The sequence below is a fragment of the Schistocerca cancellata genome, chromosome 5, assembly GCF_023864275.1.
Source record: "Schistocerca cancellata isolate TAMUIC-IGC-003103 chromosome 5, iqSchCanc2.1, whole genome shotgun sequence".
Taxonomy (NCBI): domain Eukaryota; kingdom Metazoa; phylum Arthropoda; class Insecta; order Orthoptera; family Acrididae; genus Schistocerca; species Schistocerca cancellata.
This window is the reverse complement of record NC_064630.1, coordinates 41,238,546-41,257,191: the sequence shown is the minus strand read 5'-3', so window position 1 is coordinate 41,257,191 and position 18,646 is coordinate 41,238,546.

Below are 18,646 nucleotides of genomic sequence, written 5' to 3'. Positions count from 1 at the left end.
ATGCGGCATTGTAGGAATGTAACTCTTCCTTGGCCTCGACTTTTTCACTGTTTTAAAGGGAAATCAAGGACGAGAGATTGGGTTCAATGTCTGTTCCACTTCCTCCCTTATGACCTCTTGAAGTGTGTCGGTTTTTTGCTCGCCATGCAATCCAAGCACCTTCAGAACTTCCTCTCTCAATATCTGACTAAAACACTTGTGAAATCAGTTGCTTCCTCCATCACAGACATCAATACAATGTTTGGAAACCGTTCAAACTTTTTGCGTGTAATTCTTTTTTGATGCATTGTCTTGATATACTGGCACCATTTTATGAAGTCGTCTGCTGTTAAACCTCCTTCAGGAGTAGGGCTTGATACATGTCCTCCGCAACACTCTTCATGAGATGTGCAACCTTATCTTCCTCCTTCATTCTAGAATCCACTATTTTACACAGCTCCAGGACGTCTTGAATGTAGGATGCTGTAGTTCCTCATGGACGCTGTGCCCTGCACTTTAATTTATCTTCAGCCTTGCACTTCTGTCACTGTGAGTCACCGAAATACTTGCGCAGTTCCGCCTGGAATACTTCGCAGCTTGTGTGAATTTCTCCTCGTTGTTCTCATACCATTGCTTGGCAGTGCCCTCCAAGTAGAAAAATACGTTAGCCAAGCACACGGTGTCATCCCATTTGTTAAATTTGGCTATACGCTCATATACCTTCAGCCACATGTTTGGATTTTGGCCATCATCACCAGAAAAACCGGAAGGATGTCTCATGTGGTGGCACTCAGTTGTTGTCATCATAACGTCCTCTTCTTCTTCTGTTTCCGATAGATTGCGATCTGTTGAATATAGCTCGAACTCGGGTTTCTCGCCACGTAAATGGCGGCTCTGTCATGGCCTGATGGGAGCCACTGTGTAGTTGATAAAGTGCGCTATCACAAATTCCAATACTCAGTGTCTCCACCAGAATAATGTCACATAGAAGAAGGTGTAATTAGATGAATGACAAACACTAACTTCACTTAATGAAGGTTTATTCAGCACTTGCACATACAAGAGCGCAGAGCGAACTGCCTCCGACTAGAACACATACAGTATATATACAGCTACAGAACATTCCAGTACAATGATTCTTGACATTTGTGGATACTTCTAGAATGTATTTGAACCGAATATAGAAATTAAAATTGTAGAGTCCAGGTGAGTTTTGAACTCACGACCCTCCATGCAACAGTTTAGTATCATAACCACGGAGCCACTCAGCTTCTTCTGCGACAATATTATTTCTACATTGAAATAAGCTACATTTAATTACCAAAGAATAATGGCTATTGATTAAAAATGGTCATAAATTGATTTATATTTTTTCTGCAGTTGGGCTTCCATACTGATCTGGAATGGGATCCGACAGACTTCACAATCGCTTAACAGTAAAATGATATGCAGTCTACGTTCTTAATGCCATGCCTGTCACTAATAATATTGTGCAACATGCAAGCAGTTGGTACAGGCTTGTTTACTTTTGATATGTTTGTACTCCTAAAACTTGCCATTTTGTCTGTAAAATCCCAAAATCACATTCAGTGGTTTTCCTAGCTTTTGGTAGACTAGTATTTAAGTTTTCTTCATATGCCTTTATATGTTTAGCTGGAAATGAATGCAGAAAGTACAGTTTCCATGGGAGGGGTCCATCTCCAGTGAGAACGTGTGGTGCTGAAATATTGCTATTTGGTAAGACTTTTTGGGGAGGTACATTAAATTTGTTGTTTCCCAGCTGTCTTGACAATTCATAGGCCATAAAAATTTTGTAAACACCTTTTTTTGCCTGTAGCGCCTACATCAATAACCAAAAGCTTTTTGTTGGCATCAGCAACACATATTAGAACTACAGAAAATTATTTCAGTTAGTTGGAATAACTCGATCTACTATGTGGTGGATATTTTAAGTTCACAATGGCACCCATCTATATCACTCCAATGCAGTTTGGAAATTTAAAGAAAATACTGACTGCTACATTCTTGAGGTGGACGTACAAATTCTAGCATAATTGCTGAAAACATATCACAAACTACCAATCCAACAGTACGTCTTCCAAGTTTAAATACAAATGCTACACACCTAAAGTCCAATTCACATAGAGATGGTATGGCACAGACGCCTGGAGGTAGTGAGTCAGGAACGTGGCATACACGGGACATAAGCAATTCAAACTGAAATGGTACTGTCTGACATGGGGCAGTTATGCTGCTACATCCGTTATTGTTGAAAACAGCCAAGAAATATGGCACACCAACATAACGAAAGAACTGAACATGTATCCCGAACGTTTCCAGCATTTTTACAAAATGTCTCAAAAGTGTTTCTATATTGTGTCAGACAAAGTGCAGGACAGCATTTAGAGAAAAAAAATTAAGCTGGGATATTTATGATTCCTATTTTTCATAAGATTTTCATTTGAAGACAAAGCAGTGCTGATTTTGTGAGTGATATCCAAAAACATTATGACACTTCCCAAAATCTCATCATCTGTAAATATTTCATTGCTGCTGACAAGAAATTCCTCATTACAGGGCACAGTTTTCTGCCATGTGGTAGAGATTTTGCCCTTATAGAGAGGAATAAATTTCCTTTCACCCAGAAAACTGGATCCCAGTCATTGCCAATGCTAGGGCAGCGGATTGCTTCTGTGCAGGATGGAACCAGAGAATTTTAGGGATCTTAGTGCACTAGACCATGGTTTGTACAGAGGCTCAGTCAAAATAACTGAGTATACCTGCCATTGCTACCATACTAATGAGAAGTCACAACAGGATTGCAAATACACTGGAGATGCTGGGAAAAGACATCTGCTGTTGGATAACATTACAGTTTTCCCTATCTTATGTGATAAAATTCTGCCACTAAAATTTAGCAAGCCTTACATGTCACATGATGATATATCCCAGCTGAAAGATAGAATTTCTATGAGCATATACCAAGTGAATAGTGGATTTGCATGTATGTCTAGAAAATCAATTGACTGTGGTCAAGAAACGCTGACTGTACATGTCTAGTGCAACTACAACAGAAATAGTGTTAACTTTTTCTGTATCTTCTGCAGCTGCTTGTGCAGATATGTATGCCAGTAAAGATTGTGCATTTTGACCTGTGTTGAACTTTCTCGAAATAAGGTTTCAATTTCTGCAGTAACACGGAAAAACCATGAATGTTTCAGCAACACAATGTTGTAACTGCAGCAAAAACGGTCATCCAGGAAAATAAAAAAGATAATGCTAGTTTTTCAAAGGTAATTGAAGTAATTGTATACCGTATTTACTCGAATCTAAGCCGCACCTGAAAAATGAGACTCGAAATAAAGGAAAAAAAAATTTCCCGAATCTAAGCCGCACCGGAAATTTGAGACTCGAAATTCAAGGGGAGAGTAAAGTTTTAGGCCGCACCTCCAAATCGAAACAAAGTTGGTCCATTGTAATATGAGACACAATTTAGGTCGAATGAATGACGATACAGCTACAGTAGTTTGGTTCGAGTCGTAAGTTTAGCAGTTAAGCTTTACCAGGTAGCCATTGCTATGCGTCAGGCGCTCCGTCCGTATTTATATGGGTACCCTTCCTTTTTCACGTGCTTCGTCTGGTTTGAATCGATTGCTTATTTTGCTTTGATCTGATAAGTGCTGTTTTCTTTGTTATAGGTGTTTGCGTCACTCTAAGCTGAAAATGCATTACTGTACTGTGTCACGCATTGTTTGTCGCATTCTGATAGTGCGTGTTTACGGCCTGTCGCCGCTCGCGGCATCGCTTGCTTTTGTGCGCGCTACCGCCGCTTACAATTTAAAAAAAAGAGAGAGTAATTGTCTCATTAGCGAAACAATGGCAAGAGACTGCTATTTGTTGTTACTTACACTGCTGCTTTCTTTGATAATGATCAACAAGAACCAAATAATAGACTGCGTATGATAGAACATGTTCTGAACGAGAGTTAGGCGAAAATGTTTCTCCGTTTGAAAATCTTTGCGGCCGCTTCTTTAGTACATCAAATTCTGCACAGAAATTAGAGTCATCTTAGAATTAAAAATCTAGTCAGTTGCCGTGCTTCATTTCCGACTGTATCACTATTAGGCATAAGAATAATACGAATATAAACATGACACGACACGTATATTCTTCCGCGTTTGCTGTTGTCTCACTCTAGTTTCGTAGTTTATTAGGCAGGCAGGATTTAAATGAGATAGCAGCAAACGCGAAAGAATACATGACAAAATGTTGATATTCGTATTATTCCTATGGTGAAGAGAATACAGCATGTGATTCACTTTTCATCAGGTTCCTATTAGCAACCATCTCTTCTCACAGGTAGGAAAAAATTCAGAAAGTAGAGTTGGCCATATTGACAAACATACCAAACAGTCTTGCATGTCGGATTTTCGCATTACATTGAAATTCTGCTACATTCGAAGATGAACAATACGGAATTTGTATTTACTTCGTTGGATAATGTATGAAAATGCAGTGGTCGAAACTCGGGGCGGAGAAAAAAAAGCTCGTCTTCCACTTTTTTTTCTTTTCTTTTTTCTTTTTTTTTTTTTTTTTTTTTAATGACGCGTAGGTTTTGGCGCCAGTATTTATCTTTCTGCCTACAAAGCATGCGTGTGTACCTTTACATATATTCGACGGCAGAAGTTAGTTGTGGCGGCACCTACCAACATTTTTCAGAACTTCCACTTGCTTTGCACTCGATTCTAAGCCGCAGGCGGCTTTTTGGATTACAAAAACCGGAAAAAAAGTGCGGCTTAGATTCGAGTAAATACGGTAATAACTATTACAAAAAATGCCAAATGGCATTTTACCTCATATCTATACTGCCTGCACCAAGAAAGGCCAAATATGTAAACGTAAAATAGATAAGGAAATAAGTTAGCATACAACATCCAGAATGCAAAATACTTTAGTTTATAACAATGAAAAATCCAGGATTGAATAATGACAATATTATGAAAAGAACATATTGCTAATCACCATATAGAAGAGATGTTGAGTCACAGACAGGCACAACAAAAAGACTGCTATGTATTTAAGCTTTTGGCCAAAAGTCTTTCTCAAGTACAAAACCATGCACATTCACACAAGTACATGACTGCTTACAGAGGCAGATCTGCCTTTGATAGGATTGTTCAAATGTGTGTGAATTCCTAAGGGACCAAATTGCTGAGGTCATTTGTCCCTAGCGTTATGCACTGCTTGAACTAACTTATGCTAAGAACAACACACACACACCCATGCCTGAGGGAGGACACGAACCTCCAGTGGGAGGGGCTGGATAGGATAGGTAGTGCCTGTGACTGGACTAGAGTGGGCAATTGTGGGAGTATGTATGGGACAGGTCTTGCACCTAGGTATATTACAGAGATATGAGCCACGAAGCAAGGGGTTGAGAGCAGGGTGAAATAGGGATGGACAAGGATATTCCACATTTCACACCATGACTAGAGGTAGTTGAAATACTGGCAGAGAATGTGATTCAGTTACTCCAGTCCTGGGTGGTACTGAGTCACGAGGTGAGTGCTCCTTTGCGGCCGGACAGTAGAAATGTGGGAGGTGGTCGATAACTGGAGAGACAAGACACAGGAGATCTGGTTGGGATGGTAATTTCGGTATGTGAAGACCTCAGTGAGGCCCTTGGTACATTTGGAGAGGGACTGCTCAACACTACAGATGTGATGGCCACGGGTGGTTAGGCTGTATCAAAGGGACTTCTTGGTATGGAATGAGTGAGTGGCAGTTGTCGAAGTAGAGGTATTGCTGGTGGTTGGTACATTTGATATAGATGGAAGCATTGATGCAACCATCTTTGAGGTGGATGTCTACATTGAGAATGATGGCTTGTTGGGTTGAGGAGGGGCAGGTGAAGCGAACAGGGGAGAAGCTGTTGAGGCTCTGGAGGAATGTGAATAGAGTGCTCCCACACTCATTCCAGATCACGAAGATATCATCAACAAATCTGAACCATCTGAGAGGTTTGGGGCTCTGGGTGGTTAGGAAGCATTCCTCTAGATGACCCATGAACAGGTTGGCACAGAATGGTGCCTTGCAAGTGCCCATTGTTGTACCACATATTTGTTTGTAAATGATGTGTTCAAAGGTGAAATAGTTGTTGGTGAGGATATAGTTAGTCACAGTGACCAGCAGAAGTTGGTGCATGACACAAGAGATTTTCTCTTTAGGAGCAACACCTTCTGCCTACTATCTGTAACCTACCATCCTATATAAAAGACAACTATTTCCTCCACCGATTCTCCACAGTTCCTGTTCCTTTATCACACGGTGCCCTGCTCATCACTATCAATGCCTACATAGGCCACCTAGAGTCCCAAATACCTCACCTGGTTCAGAATCACTGGCGAAATCTTTGGGATGTGGACTGAGGGTGAGTACACAAAGAAGCACTCACCTTGTGACTCTGTACTACCCAAAGACTGCATCAACTCAATCACATCCTCCGCGACTACCTCTCATTGTGGCTTGAAATGAGGAATATCCTGCCCATTATCCTTCCCATAGTGGTAGTCTGCTGTCTACCAATCTACACAATATCCTTGTCCATCCACACTCCACCCCTACTCCCAACCCCTTGCCTTATGGCTCATATTCCTGCAATAGACCTAGTTGCAACACCTGCACTATATGTCCTCCCACCACCAGCTACTCCAGCCTGGTCACAGGCATCACCTATATCATCTAAGGCAGGGCTGCCTGTGAAAGCAGTCATGTGATCTACACACTAAGCTGTAACCACTGTGATAAATTTAATGGACCATTCTATGTGGACATGACAATCAACAAGATGTCTGACTGCATGAATAGCCACTGACAAACTGTGGCTAAGAAACAGCAAGACCAACTGGATGCTGGGCACGCTGTTCAACACGTTCTCCATTTGATTTCAATGACTGTTTCACAGCCTGCGCCACCTGGAGCCTTCCTACACACCAGCTTTTCTGAATTGCACACCTGGCCTCAACCTATGCTAGTCCATGACCTTCACCCACCTGTGCATTTTCAACTTCTCGCGGGATAATGAATAGTCCATTAAATTTAGGGCATGGAGCTGTGCAAATAAAACTTCTTCCACTGATATTTCGGCCGCATATCACCCGGCCATCCTAAGAGTGGGTAACAAGACTGATGACAAGATGCCAAGCGTGGCCTTCTATGCTCAACTGCGGCAGTATTCGGAATGCGGATCACAAACGCTGGTCAGCAGCAAAGAAATACGCTTACACATGAGCCTCCTGTGGTGAAAGCGAACTGACATTCGATTTGCTTATCGATTTATGCTCGGGTGCCATGACACCATGATGGCGTCACTGCAGTTTAATTACCCCCAAGAGCCGGATTCCATGATTTGTCCAAATTACACCATTATCTCTATTTATTAAATTATGAACCATAATTTATTAAATTATGAACCATGGACCTTGCCATTGGTGGGTAGGCTTACGTGCCTCAGCGATACAGACAGCCGTACTGTAGGTGCAACCACAATGGACGGGTGTCTGTTGAGACGCCAGACAAACGTGTGGTTCCTGAAGAGGGGCAGCAGCCTTTTCAGTAGTTGCAGGGGCAACAGTCTGGATGATTGGCTGATCTGGCCTTGTAACACTAACCAAAACGGCCTTGCTGTGCTGGTACTATGAACGGCTGAAAGCAAGGGGAAACTACAGCTGTAATTTTTCCCGAGGGCAAGCAGAAAACTGCCGTTCTATGGATCGGAGCGTGGAATGTCAGATCCCTTAATTGGGCAGGTAGGTTAGAAAATTTAAAAAGGGAAATGGATAGGTTGAAGTTATATATAGTGGGAATTAGTGAAGTTCGGTGGCAGGAGGAACAAGACTTTTGGTCAGGTGAATACAGGGTTATAAACACAAAATCAAATACGGGTAATGCAGGAGTCAGTTTAATAATGAATAAAAAAATAGGAATGCGGGAAAGCTACTACAAACAGCATTGTGAAAACATTATTGTGGCCAAGATCGAAACGAAGCCCATGCCTACTACAGTAGTACAAGTTTATATGCCAACTAGCTCTGCAGATGACGAAGAAATTGAAGAAATGTATGATGAAATAAAAGAAATTATTCAGGTAGTGAAGGGAGACGAAAATTTAATAATCATGGGTGACTGGAATTCGAGAGTAGGAAAAGGGAGAGAAGGAAACATAGTAGGTGAATATGGATTGGGGGGTAAGAAATGAAAGAGGAAGCCGTCTGGTAGAATTTCGCACAGAGCATTACTTAATCATAGCTAACACTTGGTTCAAGAATCATAAAAGAAGACTGTATACATGGAAGAATCCTGGAGATACTAGAAGGTATCAGATAGATAATATAATGGTAAAACAGAGATTTAGGAACCAGGTTTTAAATTGTAAGACATTTCCAGGGGCAGATGTGGACTCTGACCACAATCTATTGGTTATGAACTGTAGATTAAAACTGAAGAAACTGCAAAAACGCGGGAATTTAAGGAGATGGGACCTGGATAAACTGACTAAACCAGAGGTTGTACAGAGTTTCAGGGAGGGCATAAGGGAACAATTGACAGTAATGGGGGAAAGAAATACAGTAGAAGAAGAATGGGTAGCTCTGAGCGATGAAGTAGTGAAGGCAGCAGAGGATCACGTAGGTAAAAAAGATGAGGGCTAGTATAAATCCTTGGGTAACAGATGAAATACTGAACTTAATTGATGAAAGGAGAAAATATAAAAATGCAGTAAATGAAGCAGGCAAAATGGAATACAAACATCTCAAAAATTAGATTGACAGGAAGTGCGGAATGGCTAAGCAGGGATGGTTAGAGGACAAATGTAAGGATGTAGAGACATATATCACTGGGGGTAAGATAGATGCCACCTACAGGAAAATTAGAAAGACCTTTGGAGAAAAGAAAATCACCTGTATGAATACCAAGAGTTCAGATGGAAAACCAGTTCTAAGCAAAGATGGGAAAGCAGAAAGGTGGAAGGAGTATATAGAGGGTCTATGCAAGGGTGATGTGCTTGAGGGCAATATTATGGAAATGGAAGAGGACGTAGATGAAGATGAAATGGGAGATATGATACTGTGTGAAGAGTTTGATAGAGCACTGAAAGACCTGAGTCAAAACAAGGCCCTGGGAGTAGACAACATTCCATTAGAACTACTGAATTGCCTTGGGAGAGCCAATCCTGACAAAACTCTACCATCTGGTGAGCAAGATGTATGAGACAGGCGAAATACCCTCAGAGTTCAAGAAGAATATAATAGTTCCTATCCCAAAGAAAGCAGGTGCTGACAGATGTGAAAATTACCGAACAATCAGTTTAATAAGTCACGGATGCAAAATACTAACATGAATTCTTTACAGACGAATGGAAAAACTGGTAGAAGCCGACCTCGGGGATGATCAGTTTGGATTCCGTAGAAATATTGGAAGACGTGAGGCAATACTGACCTTACGACTTATCTTAGAAGAAAGATTACGGAAAGGCAAACCTACGTTTCTAGCATTTGTAGACTTAGAGAAAGCTTTTGACAATGTTGACTGGAATACTCTCTTTCAAATTCTAAAGGTGCCAGGGGTAAAATACAGGGAGCGAAAGGCTATTTACAATTTGTACAGAAACCAGGTGGCAGTTATAATAGTCGAGGGGCATGAAAGGGAAGCACTGGTTGGGAAGGGAGTGAGACAGGGTTGTATCCTCTCCCCGATGTTATTCAATCTGTATACTGAGCAAGCAGTGAAGGAAACAAAAGAAAAATTCGGAGTAGGTATTAAAATCCATGGAGAAGAAATAAAAACTTTAAGGTTCGCAGATGACATCGTAATTCTGTCAGAGACAGCAAAGGACTTGGAAGAGCAGTTGAACGGAATGGATAGTGTCTTGAAAGGAGGATATAAAATGAACATCAACAAAAGCAAAACGAGGATAATGGAATGTAGTCGAATTAAGTCGGGTGATGCTGAGTGAAATAGATTGGGAAATGAGACACTTAAAGTAGTAATGGAGTTTTGCTATTTGGGGAGCAAAATAACTGATGATGGTCGAAGTAGGGAGGATATAAAATGCAGACTGGCAATGGCAAGGAAAGCATTTCTGAAGAAGAGAAATTTGTTAACATCGAGTATAGATTTAAGAGTCAGGAAGTCGTTTCTGAAAGTATTTGTGGGGAGTGTAGCCATGTATGGAAGTGAAACGTGGATGATAAATAGCTTGGACAAGAAGAGAATAGAAGCTTTCGAAATGTGGTGCTACAGAAGAATGCTGAAGATTAGATGCATAGATCACATAACTAATGAGGAGGTATTGAATAGAATTGGGGAGAAGAGGAGCTTGTGGCACAACTTGACTAGAAGAAGGGATCGGTTGGTTTGACATGTTCTGAGGGATCAAGGGATCACCAATTTAATATTGGAGGCCAACGTGGAGGGTAAAAATCATAGAGGGAGACCAATCTCTATAGCTTCCTTGAAGACAGAACCCTAAAAGGAAGAGGTGGATGTTGTTAAAAACTCCACATCACTGTAATTCATGGAATGCCCCGTATCAATATAATTTCGGCCACAAGTGAATTGTCTGGCTGTGATAAGCATGTGTATCTTCGATGGTCCACACATCTCTCATGAACGGTGCGATTTGTTTTACGTAAGTATGATTCCTCACAATTTCTGCAAAGAATCTGATACACACCCACTTTATGAGGCAGTAAATCACCCTTATAGAGCCGGGTAAAGCTGCAATCTTCATGGGTTGCCAGAAGATCAACTTAACATGGTGTTTCTCAAGAATACAGCCTATCTTCGAGGAAAGAGTACCCACATAGAGCAAAAATGCACTTGATCTGAAGAAGTTACTGTCTTCTTCCTCGTCACCTGCCTGAAATCTAGGTTTTACACTGAATGCTCTGCGAATTTGTTTCACAGAAAATCCATAAGCGAATCAAATGTCAGTATGCCTTTGCCACAGGTGGCGCATTTGTAAGTGTATGTCTTTGCCGCTGGCCAGCATCTGTGACTCGCATGTGCCGTACCGCCGTGGTGGTGCACTTAAGGCCGCGCTTAGCATCTTGTCGTCAGTCTTGTGACTCTCTCTGGGGATGGCCGGATGATACGTGGTCGAAATGCCTGTGAAGAAAGTTTTATTTGTATGGCTGTGTGCCCAAAATTGAATAGACTATTCATTGAAAATGCACAAGTACCTCTTTGGGGAGGAGACTGTTTCATGGGTCCACAGTTTGGACAAATTACGACACCAGAGAGCAAGACTATTGAGCTCCTCGAGTTTCTTACTGAAGTGCTGGGACCATAGAGTTTCCCAAAATTTGCAAGGTTGGTTCACTTTCTATCTACATCTACATCTACATCCATACTCCGCAAGCCACCTGACGGTGTGTGGCGGAGGGTACCTTCCGTACCTCTATCGGTTCTCCCTTCTATTCCAGTCTCGTATTGTTCATGGAAAGAAGGATTGTCAGTATGCCTCTGTGTGGGCTCTAATCTCTCTGATTTTATCCTCATGGTCTCTTCGCGAGATATACGTAGGAGGGAGCAATATACTGCTTGACTCTTCGGTGAAGGTATGTTCTCGAAACTTCAATAAAAGCCCGTACCGAGCTACTGAGCGTCTCTCCTGCAGAGTCTTCCACTGGAGTTTATCTATCATCTCCGTAACGCTTTTGCGATTACTAAATGATCCTGTAACGAAGCGCGCTGCTCTCCATTGGATCTTCTCTATCTCTTCTATCAACCCTATCTGGTACGGATCCCACACTGCTGAGCAATATTCAAGCAGTGGGCGAACAAGCGTACTGTAACCTACTTCCTTTGTTTTCGGATTGCATTTCCTTAGGATTCTTCCAATGAATCTCAGTCTGGCATCTGCTTTACCGACGATCAACATTATATGATCATTCCATTTTAAATCACTCCTAATGCGTACTCCCAGATAATTTATGGTATTAACTGCTTCCAGTTGCTGACCTGCTATTTTGTAGCTAAATAATAAAGGATCTATCTTTCTGTATATTCGCAGCACATTACACTTGTCTACATTGAGATTCAATTGCCATTCCTTGCACCGTGCGTCAATTCGCTGCAGATCCTCCTGCATTTCAGTACAATTTTCCATTGTTACAACCTCTCGGTACACCACAGCATCATCTGCAAAAAGCCTCAGTGAACTTCCGATGTCATCCACCAGGTCATTTATGTATATTGTGAATAGCAACGGTCCTATGACACTCCCCTGCGGCACACCTGAAATCACTCTTACTTCGGAAGACTTCTCTTCATTGAGAATAACATGCTGCGTCCTGTTATCTAGGAACTCCTCAATCCAATCACATAATTGATCTGATAGTCCATATGCTCTTACTTTGTTCATTAAACGACTGTGGGGAACTGTATCGAACGCCTTGCGGAAGTCAAGAAACACGGCATCTACCTGTGAACCCGTGTCTATGGCCCTCTGAGTCTCGTGGACGAATAGCGCGAGCTGGGTTTCACATGACCGTCTTTTTCGAAACCCATGCTGATTCCTACAGAGTAGATTTCTAGTCTCCAGAAAAGTCATTATACTCGAACACAATACGTGTTCCAAAATTCTGCAACTGATCGACGTTAGAGATATAGGTCTATAGTTCTGCACATCTGTTCGACGTCCCTTCTTGAAAACGGGGATGACCTGTGCCCTTTTCCAATCCTTTGGAACGCTACGCTCTTCTAGAGACCTACGGTACACCGCTGCAAGAAGGGGGGCAAGTTCCTTCGCGTACTCTGTGTAAAATTGAACTGGTATCCCATCAGGTCCAGAGGCCTTTCCTCTTTTGAGCGATTTTAATTGTTTCTCTATCCCTCTGTCGTCTATTTCGATATCTACCATTTTGTCATCTGTGCGACAATCTAGAGAAGGAACTACAGTGCAATCTTCCTCTGTGAAACAACTTTGGAAAAAGACATTTAGTATTTCGGCCTTTATTCTGTCATCCTCTGTTTCAGTACCATTTTGGTCACAGAGTGTCTGGACATTTTGTTTTGATCCACCTACCGCTTTGACATAAGACCAAAATTTCTTAGGATTTTCTGCCAAGTCAGTACATAGAACTTTACTTTCGAATTCATTGAACGCCTCTCGCATAGCCCTCCTCATACTACATTTCGCTTCGCGTAATTTTTGTTTGTCTGCAAGGCTTTGGCTATGTTTATGTTTGCTGTGAAGTTCCCTTTGCTTCCGCAGCAGTTTTCTAACTCGGTTGTTGTACCACTGTGGCTCTTTTCCATCTCTTACGATCGTGCTTGGCACATACTCATCTAACGCATTATGTACGACGGTTTTGAACTTTGTCCACTGATCCTCAACACTATCTGTACTTGAGACAAAACTTTTGTGTTGAGCCAACAGGTACTCTGAAATCTGCTTTTTGTCACTTTTTCTAAACAGAAAAATCTTCCTACCCTTTTTAATATTCCTATTTACGGCTGAAATCATCGATGCCGTAACCGCTTTATGATCGCTGATTCCCTGTTCTGCGTTAACTTTTTCAAATAGTTCGGGTCTGTTTGTCACCAGAAAGTCTAATATGTTATCCCCACGAGTCGGTTCTCTGTTTAACTGCTCAAGGTAGTTTTCAGATAAAGCACTTAAAAAAATTTCACAGGATTCTTTGTCCCTGCCACCCGTTATGAACGTTTGAGTCTCCCAGTCTATATCTGGAAAATTAAAATCTCCACCCAGAACTATAACATGGTGGGGAAATCTACTCGAAATATTTTCCAAATTATCCTTCAGGTTAATAACACTGCAGTAAATAGAAATTTACATAGGGCTGGTTCTGCTATTTTTAGAGAAAGAATTCGTTTTACTCATCAGAAGTTGGACATTGTTTCTGAACGCCTGTATCATCTGCATTTGAAGGTATAAGCTGTTCTATCTCGTGACTCATGGGAATGGATTTATGGCACAACACGGGCTAAGTATGACTGGGTTCGTGAAGTAGCTACAAAAAGACAAATTACCAAGTACAGCCAATTGGACCAGCCTTTTCAGGTGGACTCTATTATTCGACGTCCTGTCATAAATTTGACCAGTAAGGATCTGGATGAAGCTATGTTATCTGTCTTAAATAAAGGGCTAAATTTTGCCCCTACTCCAAAGACTTTGCCGATATCATCTTTCATCAGTGCCACTGAAGAAGCTGTCCGACCTCTATCACAGGATTCTGCTGAAAAATCATATGTGAAACCTGCCGAGCAATTATGAAACATCATCCACAAAGAAGTAATATTTCTGAGGAAGAAACATATGCGAAATGAAAGCTGTGTGAGGATTCTGACACAGTCGTCCTGCGTGCTGATAAAGGTAATGCTACCGTCCCTTTTGCCTCAGCACGTCTACAAGGAAAATATATGTGGTCTACTTCGTTCTGATGCATACCAGAAGATTAATAAAGATCCTACCAACAACGTGACAATAAGGACAGCTGCCTTGCTGAACGCTCCATCACTACCGAGGGAAGTCATAACAAGTTTAAAAGAGCGAGGTGCAGTACCACCGAGATTTTATGGGCTTTCTAAGGTTCACAAGATGGATAAGGATGAGCATCTACAGGACTTGTCTATGAGGCCTATAATGAGCACTATTGGGTCACCAATGTATTTTTCTGCCAAATATTTAGCTTCCTTATTAAAACCATTGGTAGCAAAATGTAGTCGCCACATTTGGAAATTCTATGGATATTATTCAGAGACTTTTCAATCTCAGGCTAAATAGTACGGATGTGCTTGTTAGTTCTGATGTGTTATCATTATACACCGAGGTAACATTAAAGGACTCCTTTTCTCGTATTGTCCAACATTTTGATAAGAACATTATGGCCTTATTTGAACATGTGATTTTATCATCCTTATTTTCAGTTTAATGGTGAATTTTATGAGCAGATTGTTGGCGTTGCTATGGGAAGCCTCCTCTCCCCTCTGGTAGCTAATTTATTCACAGAAGACTTCGAGAACAAGGCACTGGACTCAGCAAGTTTTAAACCAACGGTCTTCTGGAGGTATGTGGATGACACATTTGTGGTATGGCGGCACACAATGGATGAATTACATTTATTTCTTGAGCATTTTAATTCTATCCATGCTAGTATAAAATTTACTATGGAAATAGAAAAAGACAGCTGCCTCCCCTTTCTTGATGTTGTCGTTTGCCATAAAGATGATGCCACATTAGGACATGCTGCATATCAGAAAGCAACACACACAAATCTATATCTACATGCCAGTAGCTGCGATCACGCTTCACAGGCTATAGGTGACCTTAAGACCTTAGTGCATAGACCACACTGTATATCCGATATAGATAATTTACAAGAGCAGCTCACACACCACAAGAGCATTTTTAAAGGGAATGGATTTTCTTCACAACAAATTCGTAGAGCATTCAATGTAAAACCTAGAATGCAGGCATGTGATGGGGGAGAGGATAGTGATTCCTTCAGATCGAGGGTGTTTTTGCCCTATATGGGTGCTCTTTCCTCGAAGATAGGCTGTATTCTTGAGAAACTTTGTGTTAAGGTGATCTTCCAGCCGCCCACTAAGATTGTAGCTTTACTCATCTCTGTAAAGGACAATTTACTGCTTCGTAAAGCGGGTGTGTATCAGATTTCTTGCGGAAATTGTGAGAAGTCGTACATAAGTCAAACAACTCACACCGTTCATGAGAGATGTTGGAGCATCGAAGATACACACGCTTATCACAGCCAGACAAGTCAGCAGTGGCCAAACATTGTATTGATACAGGGCATTCTGTGAATTACAGCGATGTGAAGATTTTAACATCCACCTCTCCCTTTTGGGATTCTGTCTTCAAGGAAGCTATAGAGATTAGATTACCTAATAATTTAATAAACAGAGATAAAGGTTTTAATTTGGACAAAGCATGGAATTCAGCTCTTCGGGTAATTAAACTGCAGAGAAGTCGTCACGGTGTCACCGCCTCCAAACATACATTGATAAGCGAATGGAATGTCAGTTCGCCTTCGCCACAGGTGGCGCATGTGTAAGCGGACTTCTTTGCCGCTGACCAGCATCTGTGACCCACATGCGCAGTACTGCCGTGGTGGAGCATATAAGGCCTCACTTGGCACCTTGTCATCAGTCTTGTAACTCACTCTGACTGGCCATACGATATGCGGCCGAAATATCAGTGGAGGAAGTTTTATTTGTGTGGCTGCATGCCCAAAATTTAATGGACTCTTCACCCACCTATTCCTTTCCTTGCTCCCACTCCAGCACTACACAGCCTTATATTCTACAAACACGCCCAATAAGTTTTCTTTTCCCTTTTCTACTTCTCTCCTTTTCCACCCTCCCCCACGCCCCCTAAACCCTCCTGACTGCAGCTAGAGACCCTACCCTTTTCCAACTATGTCCCTTCACAGTCCTACTAGCAGCATCACTAGCAGCATCCAAATTTTACTCTTACTTTAACTTTTGCTACTCCTTTTACTTTAGACGAAAAATCATTTTTAAACACGTAAATGTCAGAATTGTGCCGGCCGGTGTGGCCGAGCGGTTCTAGGCGCTACAGTCTGGAACCGCGTGACCGCTACGGTCGCAGGTTCGAATCCTGCCTCGGGCAAGGATGTGTGTGATGTCATTAGGTTAGTTAGGTTTAAGTAGTTCTAAGTTCTAGGGGACTGATGACCTTAGAAGTTGAGTCCCATAGTGCTCAGAGCCATTTGAACCATTTTTATCAGAATTGTTCATTTAAATCAGGATACTCGGTTTTAGTAACACTTAGATGAGAAGCCTGCATAGGTCTGTGATCAAGATTGAAGTTATGGTTTCAAACACAAATTGACATTTTATGTGATTATTATTGAAACAACACACAAATTAACTGGTCCACACCAATATACATTACGTAACTGAATGTATGAAGTCTGTGAAGCAGTCGCGAAGATTAGTAGCAGGCGACATGGCTGCTCACTCTACTCACAATTCTTGATGTGTGAATGCTCTATAAAATCTCTTCTTGGCATCAGATTTTCAACATATTAGAGCCATTCCATTATTCCGGAAATACCAAGTAATAGCCAGATCCACATCCGAGGCAACTCCCTTCTAATACAGCTTCGAATTGCCTCTCTTACCACTGTCAAAGTGTACTGTGCTAAGGCTAGCACGCAAAAGAGGCACTCAGTTTAACTGCCAAACCCACCTTTTATATCGCGCCATGCCACTTTCATTGCGGAGGAACTTCCCTACAGTGTTTACATGTAACAAATACAAGTGCCCTAAGCGTGAATCAGCTTTTAACAAACATAATTCTTTCATAAACATATTCATATTATAATAATTTAAAATTTCAACATATTCTTTTGTTTTTTTCATATATGCATTACAAAACTGTGATTTTCTTGCCATACATTAAGGAGTTCAAACAACACAGAATGCACACTTCATAAATTGCAGATGCACAGTTACTCAAAATAAACCTACTCGTAATTGATATAAGTGTTACAAGTTGTTGATCTTTGTTGATGATTGGGTGAATGTTTCCAATGTTTTCATGTGTTCGGGCCGTGGAAGGATGACCAGAATGAAGTTTGTCATCAACCGACATTTCACCATTTTTGAAACAGGAAAACCACTCAGACCCTAGAGTTTTCCCATAGAATCGTCATCGTACATCATTTATAACATTGTAGGAGTTTGTATTCCGCTTTTTGAGCAAGAAGCAAAATTTCACCACCACATGCTGTTCAAGAAAATCAGCCATTGCAAAAACAACAATTACCCAAAACAGTTGACACTATTAACTCAGCTGAAACTAGTCCTGACATCCTTCAGCGATGGCACTCTGCTTACTGCCTCTGGGATGTTTGCTCTATGCGCTCCTAGTGTCAAAATGTGGTACTACATATGCTCTGCCCACCAAAAAATTTGTTCAGTTTCTTTTGGGTAGCCTTTCATATGTACACAGCATATAGCTAACACCACCATTAAATCTATGATTGCCTACCTCTAATATTAAAATGAAATAACTCTTAATGAACTATTAACTTCAAATGTGATTGTAACTGACTTCATAAACCACATATGAAAGAGAAACACAAGCCACAAATCCACACAGGGTTCACATTAAGTGTGGCGCATCGTAGCTCATCACGGCTGAACATCAAAATGTGTCACTTGTTTACTCGGGAGAGCAAAGAAATCTCTCTCTCCTCCCACCATTGAAAACAATTTTGATATGTTAGCTATATAACCATATTTCATATGCAGCAACGTATGTCCTAAAACCCACCAAATGCAAACTGGCCAGTGACTACGTTCTTCACTGCCAACTTTTTGAAATATTCCTGGTGGTTTACTTATTCGGGAAGTATCACGATAACTATGGGCAATAACAAAAATAAAACCAATTCACTATCAAGCTGTGATGCCAGACTATAAGAGGAAAGAAAAATATCTCATTTTTCCGAATGATTTCCTCAAAATCAAATGAGAAAGAGTACACAGCGGAGAACTTGTGTGAATCCCAAAACATTGTCTTTTAATTTTTTATGTGAAAAGTAAAAGTTTTACAAAGAAATTATCTACAGAGAGGGATGTAGCTTTGCTTCAT